Source organism: Triticum urartu, chromosome 7 (assembly GCF_003073215.2).
Source record: "Triticum urartu cultivar G1812 chromosome 7, Tu2.1, whole genome shotgun sequence".
Lineage (NCBI taxonomy): Eukaryota > Viridiplantae > Streptophyta > Magnoliopsida > Poales > Poaceae > Triticum > Triticum urartu.
In genome coordinates this window covers 56,689,626-56,701,673 of record NC_053028.1, presented here as the reverse complement: position 1 = coordinate 56,701,673, position 12,048 = coordinate 56,689,626, and the positions used below count along the sequence as shown (strand labels likewise).

Sequence of the window (12,048 nt, the reverse complement as noted above, 5' to 3'; positions counted from 1 at the left end):
AATAAAACGTGAGCACTACTCAAAGAGAAGACCGATACTACTACTACTACCTCCAAAAATATGAAGGAAAAGTGGAAAACCAATATACGTACCAGCTGGCGACCGAAATCCCTCCCACGAACCGCTCGCTGACGCGCGGGCCCCACGACCCCACACCCCACCGCTCCGCCTCCCAACTGCCCCACCGAAGACCCCGCGCGTATTCCCAACGTTTTCTCTCTCCCACGTCCCGTAGAAATAAACTTCTCCTCCCCCGTCATCCATACGGGTACGGCAACACTCCCACCCCCCGTCCCACCGCGCCACCCACCCGCCTGCCCGCAGCGCGTTCCGCACGGGTACTCGCCATCCCGCGCCTCGCCTCCCCTCCCCTCCTCTCCACGCTCCCCGAGAGAAACAGACACGCGGCCGCCAGCCAGGCCGGGCCATGTCCGGCGGCGCCGCCCTCAGCCTCCCAGCCCCACGCCCTCCGCGCCCCATCGCAGGCGCAGCCCCAGCCCCAGCAGCAGCAGCAGCAGCAGCAGGCCAGGGACAGCAGCTGAAGAAGGCGGTGGAGATGAACGCGGTCCGCCTCCAGGCCATCGGCGACGGATCAGGGCCACTTTCCGCGGCGGCTCCTACGCGCTCGCCCCCGCCGACCTCTCCCACCTCGTCTACGCCCTCGCCAGGTCCGCCCCTTTCCCCCACCTCCGCCTCCTCCCCCCACCGGCATTACCCCCCTAATTCTCCCTAGGGTTTTTGGTCGCGGCGACGCGGCGCGGTGGCTCTTCGCCTAATTTTTTTTTCCTACCGTGCGCGCGTGCGTGCTTGCAGGGGGATCGATTACGCGCTGTCGGGCGGTGACATTCCTAAGATCGCGGGTGAAATACCAGACACTCTGAGAAAGGTAAAATTGCGTCTGTCCCCTTCCTCGGCCGGACAAATTCCCCTTGTTTTGTTCCGCGCAGTCTCCTCAATTTCTGTTGTCTTTTGGTCGGTACGTATAGTACTGGTGAAACGGACATGGCAGTTTCTGATGGCGAGTCCAATTATTAGACCATAACCGCCCTTCCTTCCTTACTTATGATTTTTGTTCGTGTGGCTTACTACAGCAGTTACAAATTATGATTACCTTAGTGTATGTATTGTAGAAGTGGAATGCACATTTGGTGTGACGGCAGTTGAATTTTTTTTATTGTAAGCTAGGTATTTTTTTACCCTTGGACCTTGTGCGAATGCGCTTCCTTTTGTCTAAAATTGCAATGTTTAGCAAATGGGAGTAACACTTGTTTTGTTCTGCGCAGTCTTCTCAATTTCTGTTGTCTTTTGGCCGGTCCGTATAGTGGTGAAACGGACATGGCAGTTTCTGCTGGCGAGTCCAATTATTAGACCATAACCGCCCTTCCTTCCTTACTTATGATTCACTGCTCGTGTGACTCACTACAGCAGTTACAAGTTATCATCAACTTAATCCATTATAGAAGTGGAATGCGCATTTGGTGTAATGGCAATTGAGTTTTTCATTGTATAAGCTAGCATTTTTTATCCTTTGGTCTTCTGCGAATGCGCTTGCTTTTGTCTAACATTGCAATGTTAAGCAAATGGGAGTAACACAATATATATAGGTTGTGAGTGCAAGCTGTGTAATTGTGGAACCTAAATGAATGAATGGTAGTTTGGTATATTTTCTCTGAAACATCTCTTTGGAAGGGTCACAGCCTCAGCAGTGTGCTTTGTTAATTCAAGTACACCAACTTCATAGCATAGAGATAACTAGTTGACCACCAAAGTTAAGGAAACTCATATGATAGTCTAATTTTAACTTAAAAAGTGAAGTGACATTACTTCCCCTTTCAAGTACTATAATAGCGGATACTCTTCGGAGGATTCTAGTTCCTAATTTCACAGGAAATTATGTTAAATTTGTGATTCTGTTGCTCATATGCCTTCTCTGGTAATAAGTGACCTAATCAAGGGGGTAATATAGTCTTTGCCAGGCATCATTTGGTTTTGTGCAATACCCGAAACTGCCCGTCTATTCAGGATATGGGTGAATATATTTTGTATTTTCGAACTTCTTTAATTCTTCTTCTTCTGGGGAACACATCCTAACATTGTTATTTTCTAGATTTGTTGTATGAGGTAATTAGCATATGAGCTGTACACTTATGAATTTCGACCTTGAATTATGTTCTCCATTCGTTGTGGGTGGATAATTTGTTTATGCGGTAAATTAAGTTGTGGTCAATATTTTGCGTACTTCTGTGCTATTAATTTTAACTCTACCACCATTTACCAGGTATATGAGCTGAGGAAGGATCCATTTCTACAATCTTCTGTCATGGTACTGATCATATCATGCAAGGTAAATTACCTTTCATGCCAGTCATGTGTTAGTACCACTTAGAAACTTTTTCCCAAACCAGAACACAATTACATATGAGGAATTATCTGTTTATATAGTCTTGTTTCGCTCATGTTGGTTTATTTGAAAAAGTCAATTGTAAACAGACTTATAGAGAAGAACACGTTTTCTTCCGTGACTGCATATATGATTATATGTATTCATCAACATGTTATTTGCTTCAACCCAATGTTTTGCTGGTCTGCCCAATGTTTTGTTATAAAGCAATTACCATCTATCCATTGATCCTACCCATGTATGTTAGTTTTCTTCAACTGTATAATTTACCTTCGAGTCGTTTCAAGCGATTCAAAGTGTTACATGCATATGTTGATTAGGTTATATGCCAAGGTTACAATTTTCATGCATCTGTTGATTATGTTATACGCCAAGGTTACAATTTGTCTCTTGAGCTTGTTTTTCAAACATAATATGGCGCTCTCCCACTAAAAAGTTAATCTGGTAATGCACATGCTGTTTTGCAGAATGCTTGTAAAAACAAATGGTTTCAGCCTTCAGATTTCATTGATATTCTCAGGATGGCTGATGAGGTGTGTATGAAATGCTTTGTTTATTCTTTTATGTTCATTGTTCTTTGCATGTCTGTAGTCTTGGGTGGTGGCATGGCCATATCATCTTACCTAGTTATAATTTATCTTGGCATGAAGCTATCTGGCAGCTTCTGCACGAACAGTAGCGAGCCAGCTAATGACAGCACCGTGCTTGAAATCATTTCAACAGTAATGCCAAGGTAAGGAGGGAGTCAGTATATTTCAAAATTTTAAGCTATTAAATTTAAAATGTCAATTTCCCATTTTCAGTTGTTTAGGTTAGTATTCACAAGACAAATTTAAATAAATATATTTGAACCCATTGGTTATAATATGATCAACCGAAGTCATTCATTAGCTTCATGACACATTTTATTTGTTTTGACGTGGTCCTGCTTGTAGGTATTATCCTAAGTTGAAGTTCGACCGTCTAATCACTTCGCTGGAAGCAAAGGTGGTCAATCTGTGCAATTAAAATATCTTATATGTGCTATTCTTCCTGATAAAGTTCTCTAATTTTTTATAATCACTCGCGCCCACTTTTTTGCATTCTTACATTCTCATGTGGGAGGACATCTATTGATAAACGACAAAGCTTTGTTTCATAACTGTAGCCTGGCTTTGATATACCTGTCTGTACTTACAGGTTGGATATGATATTTTGATGGCCGACTTCTTTATTCATAGAAATCTACCTAAACATGAAAAGATTGTAAGTACCATTCCAGGGAAAATATTTATTTTACTAAATTTCAGTGTTGATGCTATTTAAACTGCCTGTGTACTGATTTAAACAAGTGTTGATGCTATTTAAACTGCTCATGTACTGATTTAAACAAGTGTTGATGCTATTTAAGTATTTTACTTGGCTGTATCAACAAGTGTTGATGCTATTTAAACTGCCCATGTGCTGATTTAAACAAGTGTTGATGCCATTTAAGTATTCTGCATGGCTTGTCTTAACAAGTGTTTAATGTTATTTCAACTGCTCATGTACTGATTTTCTTGTTTTGCTATTATACTATTCACTTAATTATATGTTCTTCTTTTGAGTTTCTTGACCAATAGTTTGACAAAGTGGCAACCCACTTAGGTATTTTTACAATGCTACACATAACACTATGTAGCATCATGTTCTGTTCACATTGGTTAGTATTGCATTAATGTCTCTTGCATTTGGCTTCATACTGGGCAACTGAATATTTGTAAATTTGGTGTGTCTTCATGTTGCCCACTGCCGTCCTGTTTACTTCACCGTGATGCCTCTTCTGGAATAGTGTCCATAAGATTTTGGGACCAACTTGTTTAGTTTCTAGCTGTCAGTGACAACTAATAGTTGCACAGATTCTGCTTGTATGCTAATTATTCCAAAATCTCTGATCTGTATGCCCTTGTTGTTTGTTGAGTGATCGGATAGTACAACACTATTGCGGGAGTTCGGTAGCACTTCATGACTACTCCCTTCGTTTCAAATTATTTGTATTTCTAATCCAACTCAAACCTCTTTAAGTTTGACCAAGTCTATGAAAAACTATACCAATATCTACAACACCAAATTAGTTTGATTGGATTCATCATAAAATATATTTCTGTATTATTATATACTTGATGTTTTAAAATATTAGCACGTTTTTCTATATACTTGGTTGAATAAGGGAAGCATGACTTGAGAGAAGTATAACTCAAAATAATTTGGAACGGATGGAGTATATATTATAATTCTCTTATTGATTTTGTCTTTCAATGTCATTGTCTCATGATTTTATATCCAGTATATTTATTGGTTGTCTCACCTTCTGCAGTGTCTAGTTGTTGTCCAAAAGGAAAATTTAGATGTCTCATCATGTATCGCAAGCCCCCAGCATGTGAGGTGCATTACTTTCTTTGCTTTGATGCTTGATATGTTATGCCAAGAGACATGTGCCTTATGGTTTTTATGTTTCAGCTTTTTAGTAAACGGAAAAGGTGTGGACAAGAGGACTAATGTTTCAATGGTTAGTGTCCCACTTCCTTGACTAAATTACTTTTTGTTTGAAGAAAAACCGTTGCCTTCCACTTCCTGCCATTTTTTTGCCTTTATCACAAAGCCTTGTGGACCCTGTGGACAGTGGTTAATCTTCAATTCTCAAACAAGCTTAGTTCACGCATTTCAAATAATTAACAGGAAACAGGACCCCAGTTCCCCACGGATATCACCAAGATGCTCAAATATGGTGCAAACATTGTACAAGCTGTTGGGTATTTTACTGGTATGTTTGGTGATGATGTTTTGTGTGTTTCCCTTTCTTCTCCAGAAGCACACATCAAATTCTATTATGTGCTGATTTAGCTTTATATTGCAGCTAATTACATCATAGCTGTGGCAGTTGTGAACAATTTGATGTCTTTTGATGCTCCAAAACTCAGTGACTATGCCCAACCAGTCACAACAGATCTTCCTGGTAGTTCATTAATTTTAGTTCTTATAATTTTATGTTATGCTTTGACAATTTCTTGACTCAAATCTGGAATAACATTTTTTTTGCATTCCTCATTGCGAACTTTTATGTAGATTCAGATTCAGATATGCTACTGGAAGGGCCATCAAGAGTTTCCCTAAAGTGCCCCATAAGGTACTGTATGTTCATGACATGTACTCCCCTCCATTCCAAATTACTTGTCGCAGAAATGGATGTATCTAGAACTAAAATACATCTAGATACATCCATACCTGCGACAAGTAATTCGGAACGGAGGGAGTACTTTGCTGTATTATGTTTGAACTCACTTGTTCTAAATTGATAAAACTTGGGCGCCTAGCCGCCTGCAATCCTGTTATGTTATATACATACTCCCTCTTTTCCTGAATATAAGGTGCATAAATTTCCGTGCAAGTCAAACATATGTATGTTTGACCAAGATTATAGAGCAAAATATAAATGTCCACAATACTAAATAAATAAAATATGAAAATCCTTTTCATGATGAATCTAATGATGCAAATTTGGTATTATAGATATTAATACATTTTCTTATAACTTGGTCAAACATGCACAAGTTTGACTTCTGAAAAAACTTACGCCTTATATTTTGGAATGGAGGGAATATATTACAAGGGCCCAAGTAAGCTCTTGCATGTAATACGACAAAGAACCTTTATACAACCTATTCTTTGTCATCAACCTCCATTAATTAATTTAATTCTGTTATGTGTCTGGTTGCCAATGTTGAAGCTGCAATTGTTTATCATGCATGTGTATGTGACTATGTAGCAATTTTACACAAACTCAATTTGGACAATTTATTCACATTGTAATGATTACTCTGATACTCCATGTGTCTGTCTAGACTGTTGTTTATTCGGTTTTGTAAATTCAACCTCTGCTTATTTGAATGGAAAATGCTAATGATCTGCAGTTGAAAATGTTTTTTGTTCGTTATTGCAGTTTTAGGCGTGTGGCAAACCCCAGTTAAAGGGCGGCTATGCAAACACCATCAGGTACAGATTCTATCTGTTTATTTGTATTCATGGGTTGAGCCTTTTCCTTCTTGACAGAAATAATAATATGGCCTGTATTGTGTAGTGTTTTGATTATGACAGTTATATGGATATTAACTCGAGGAAACCAACCTGGCGCTGTCCATGTTGTAATACTCCTTCAAATTTCATTGACATTCGAATTGATCAAGAGATGGCCAAGGCAAGTTGTATAATGTATCTGTAGTTCTGTACATGTTTTCATCTGATTATGTTTTCCTATGTGATTGATCTCCTTTTTGTTTCAGATTTTACAAGAGACTGGTAATGATATCATGGATGTTCTTGTATTCCCTGATGGATCTTGGAAAGCTGTTTCAGTTCATGATGAGAAATCAGATAAACATGGTGATGCAATTCAGCAGAACGGGAATACTGTAGAAACTGATGCAACTCCTTCGGATGTTATAGACCTAATAAACAAGGATGATGATGGTGATCTGCCTATGAGCTCGGCATCTTCCTCGGAAGATTTGAAGCCTGTGTTGAATAGTCAAGATATATCTGTCATGGACTATCTTCCGGATTTCCCTCTAAGCACAGCCGCTCAGTCAGAAGATATGTATGTAGGAGGTGGAACTTCAACTTCTGGCCAAAATTCGTTACCTTCATCTAGTGGCGGACCTGGCACTAGTTCAATTGGGACCTTGGAGTCTATTCTCCCTAGAGATATCCTGCAAATGCTACCTGCTACCACACGTGCCATCTCTCCTTCTGAAACCTCCAATTTAACATCTGCCATGCAACAAGTTTCACAAGGATACCCCAATATTATGCAGATGCAATCACAGCTAGATTCTTTACTTCGATCAGCACATCATACTAGAAATGTCAGGAGAGAGCCTGTAGCAGTCCAGGCTCTGGCAGTGCCACAACATAATTCATCTAGAAGGGTGCAGGCAAATGTCTCGAATTGTCCACCTCCCACCCCGCAGTCCATTTCACCTTCTTCAAACTACCAAGCACATCATGTGACAAATGCAGACAGTGTAATCACATCGATGGTTAATGGTGTTGGGCCACTCTCAAGGGCTCCTGATGGTTCCTCACCATTCCATCTACAGTCGACACAACAGGTAACTTTACTCTTCTGAAGGCCATATGGGATATTTACCAACATAGTGTAGGATTGCATTGTTTTATCGTGCAATAAAATTACTGTACATATCATATTAAATACTCCCTCTGTAAACAAATGTAAGACGTTTTAGATCACTAAATGTAAGATGTTTTAGATTAGTGATCTAAAACGTCTTATTGTCAGACGTTTTAGATTAGTGATCTAAAACGTCTTATATTTGTTTACAGAAGGAATATATATTTACTCACATTAAAACTAGTTAATGACTTTGCTTTTATGCAAAACCAAGTGATAAGTCACCGGAGCTCCATAAGTGGTACTCCCTCCTTCCATCTATATAGGGCCTAATGCGTTTTTTAAGACAACGTTTGACTATTGATAAGATTAATAATACATAAGATGTATAATGTGAAAATTATATCATTGGAATCTCCTTTCACATACGAATTTGACAGTATGCTTTGTGTAACTTGCATGTCATATATATTATTGCTCTAACATTTAGTCAAAGTTGGCCTCGAAAAACGTATTAGGCCCTATATAGATGGAAGGAGGGAGTATAGTGTTTGAATGTTGAAAAATGTCTCATTTGGTTCCGAGTTATTTGAAAAGTACCATCTCGCTTTGGTGCCTAGTCATTTGAAAAGATCCAGGCCTATTACATAATTGTATACTATCTCGCTTGTGTTCTGCAACCGCACAAAGTATTTAGTGTATGATAGTACCTATTTTTGGCAATTAGCTGTTAGCTGCATTAGGATGTCAGTTGGCATAAGCACCTACAATAATGACATTGTTGAGTAACACTACTGTAGACTGCAAGTTCAGTGCCAGCCAGTTTCAACTTATTAGCAACAAGTAGAACCAATTTTTCTCTGTATTTTTGCTTGGATTTAACTTATCTTGATAAACAACATTTCTTGATGGACTTGTGTAATGCTGGCAGGATATGCGCAACATGCCAAACCATCAACGTGGTCGGGTTATGGGCCTTGCTGCAAATCCCTACATGCATATGAGACCGCCGACAGGAGGCCCAGGACAGGGTAGAGGTGCTAATGCCTATGGAGGTCCCTACCCTCAACAGTATCAGCAATATGACCAGCGACAGTTCGACAATCTAATAGGCCAACTGGTGAACCGAGGCGGGCCAGTTAGTCAGGCCACACCAGGCCATCTCTATGTTCCCCAGCAGAGCCAGGCAATGAGAACGCAGGCATTGTCCCGACCGTCAACTCCACCAGTGCAACCGCGCGTGCAGTCTCCTGGTCTAGCACCTACAGCTCCGCGTGTGCAGTCTCCTGGCCTAGCACCTACCGTTCCGCGTGTGCAGTCTCCTGGCCTAGCACCTACTGCTCCGCGTGTGCAGTCTCCTGGCCTAGCACCTACTGCTCCGCGTGTGCAGTCTCCTGGCCTAGCACCTACTGCTCCGCGTGTGCAGTCTCCTGGCCTAGCACCTACTGCTCCGCGTGTGCAGTCTCCTGGCCTAGCACCTACTGCTCCGCGTGTGCAGTCTCCTGGCCTAGCACCTACTGCTCCACGTGTGCAGTCTCCTGGCCTAGCACCCACTGTTCCACGTGTGCAGTCTCCTGGTCTACCACCTTCTCCGACTCCCGCTACGCCCCTCCTCGAGGACTCCGATGTCCCGGAGATTGAGATGGATCCGAACTGGCAGCCCACGGGGCAGATGAGGGGGAGCCTGGTAGGCTCTGCTTACGATCAAGCAATCGAACGGTATCTGCAGCCTGGTGGCGGTCAGCGGACAAATCAGTCTCGGCCACCTGGCAGGTAAACATACACTCGTCAGGTGTTGTGGGTGGCTCTGGATTTAGAGAGGCTAACATGGATCCACGTTTGTGGGTGGCTCTGAATTGTGAACTTCTGATCTGCGGTTAGATATTAGCGTCCTTAATTATGTTACGTTAGGTTGCAAATGTAGGGAGTACTGATTGTGCTGCTTAGCGTTAGCGTACATCTGTTGTTGTGAAATGGAACGAAGTATCCGCGTGTGCGCCCTCCGGCCCCAGCACCAACGGCTCCGCGTGTGCAGTCTCCTGGCCTAGCACCTACTGCTCCGCGTGTGCAGTCTCCTGGCCTAGCACCTACTGCTCCACGTGTGCAGTCTCCTGGCCTAGCACCCACTGTTCCACGTGTGCAGTCTCCTGGTCTACCACCTTCTCCGACTCCCGCTACGCCCCTCCTCGAGGACTCCGATGTCCCGGAGATTGAGATGGATCCGAACTGGCAGCCCACGGGGCAGATGAGGGGGAGCCTGGTAGGCTCTGCTTACGATCAAGCAATCGAACGGTATCTGCAGCCTGGTGGCGGTCAGCGGACAAATCAGTCTCGGCCACCTGGCAGGTAAACATACACTCGTCAGGTGTTGTGGGTGGCTCTGGATTTAGAGAGGCTAACATGGATCCACGTTTGTGGGTGGCTCTGAATTGTGAACTTCTGATCTGCGGTTAGATATTAGCGTCCTTAATTATGTTACGTTAGGTTGCAAATGTAGGGAGTACTGATTGTGCTGCTTAGCGTTAGCGTACATCTGTTGTTGTGAAATGGAACGAAGTATATAATATTTTATGTCACCTCTTCTGGGCGTTGGCATTCATTCTGTTCTGTTCGGATGTGCATGCAGGTCGCGCCCATTTCATGTAGTTTGAATCTGAATTTGCACTTGGATAAATTGCCCACAGAGTTAGTAGTTCACATTCTTAAAGTTTGAACTGCATAACACGCGTTGCACCCTGGGTTCTTATTCATACGTAGTCCTGTTAAATAGTAACAAAACCGGCCTGTTTGTGGCACGTTTGTGTGACAAGGAGTCAAAGTACTTTGAATTGGATGTGATGTAACAGCCAGCACCTCGTTAAGTCCATTTAGCGGTTGTTGAACTGTACCGGTCCTCTAATCCGGTTATGATAAACTTTAGACTAATTATGTCAAATAAAAACTGTGCCGTGCTGCATTGCTGGAGTTGAGTTTTTTTCTTACCTGTGCATATTACTCAAAGCGTTTGATAACAAATTAGACAAGCAAAAAAATTACATGGCACGCCAGGAAGCAGGAGGCAGCCTTGTTGCTTGGTTCCTTGAATCGATGAGTCCATGAGGTGATGTCCTTGAAGCAAGAGATCGTCGTCGTGTTAGACCTTGGTGTTCCTACCAGCTTGCGGGGCATTCCTATGCACGTTCAATATCCAAGGATACCAGGGAGGATCTTGCACTAGAAGAAAAGATGCCCTACCCGTTTTCTTGACCGATCTGAGTCTATGATACCACGATCTACACCGGATGGGATGTGCTCTCGATTTGGAAGGTAATTCAATACAATGCTTTTAGTAAGAAATGGGAAGGAAAACCAGAGAGCTAAGGGAGGAGGGATTACAACAAGGGGATAAGAGACGAGAGCTGAATGCCTGTATTCGTTCTTCCCACACGGATTGCGTGCTTAAGTAGCTGCAAATTGCGAAGTAGACCTGATTTTATAGTGTAATAAAGATTCGTTTATTTGAACACAATATCCAGGGGTACAAAGGCTATCTTTGGTGGAGACATGAACTACACTTATCGCCCCCCTGTGAGAGAGATGTTGCGGCTTTAGCTAAGTTGTGTGCTTCCACATTTTCTTCCCAATGTCACAACTTGAAAGCACCGATCGAAAGCTCATCTTCTCATCTCCGCCTTATGGAGGGAGGCTCCAAATGATGACATGTTGCACCTGGTGATACTCTTCACCACCTCTTAACAAAACAGGAAACTATATCAACATGTTCCTCGTCCAAATCTGCTTCGGGAGCAAGAGCTCCAGCACACTCAACACCTTCAAGAACCAACGGAGAGGGGCAGTCCTGGTATGGACCGGTGATCAAGAGGGAGCCAATTGTGTTCCTATATACGTGTTCCTTTTGCATTGACAATCTGTTTGATCAAACCATGCTTCAAATCAACTTGTCCTGCAATCAGAGAACACCATATCTCATATTTGGTAGGGCCACCCTCCCAGCTCTGCTTCTAAGACATCTGACTTCAGAAAATACATCGCCTTCAGAACATACGAGGCGAGAGCGTGAGGATCTTGTACAACCCACCACATTAGCTTTGCCAACAAAGCCAAATTGAAAATTTCAACATGGGGAAAGCCTAAGCCTCCCATGTATTTTGGCTTAGTCTTGGTGTCCCAAGTAACCCCTGCCGTTTTCCTCTTGCCTGTTCTACTTCCCCAACAAAGTTTCTGCAATAGTCCATTAATTTGTCAACATGGACTCCGAGGCAATTTGAAGCATCCGATTGAGTTAGGGAATAGCCTTTGCCATTGATTTAATGGACAATTCTTTGTCTCTGAAGAGTATTTTTTCTTCGTCCACCCTTGAACACGGCTCCATACTCCTTCAAATACTTGAAGGCTCCATTTCTTGACGTGCGTACATCAATAGGCATACCCAAACATGTAATCACTTTTGATGGTCCGGATAGGTGTTTATGTGGTAGTGTTGCTCCAAAATCCCGATAAG

General features: G+C 42.5%; 1 pseudogene; it reads left to right on the top strand.

Annotated features, from left to right (window-relative positions):
• Positions 1 to 427: 427 nt before the first annotated feature.
• On the top strand, positions 428 to 9,373 carry LOC125518335 (annotated as a pseudogene).
• The last annotated feature ends 2,675 nt before the right edge of the window (positions 9,374 to 12,048 follow it).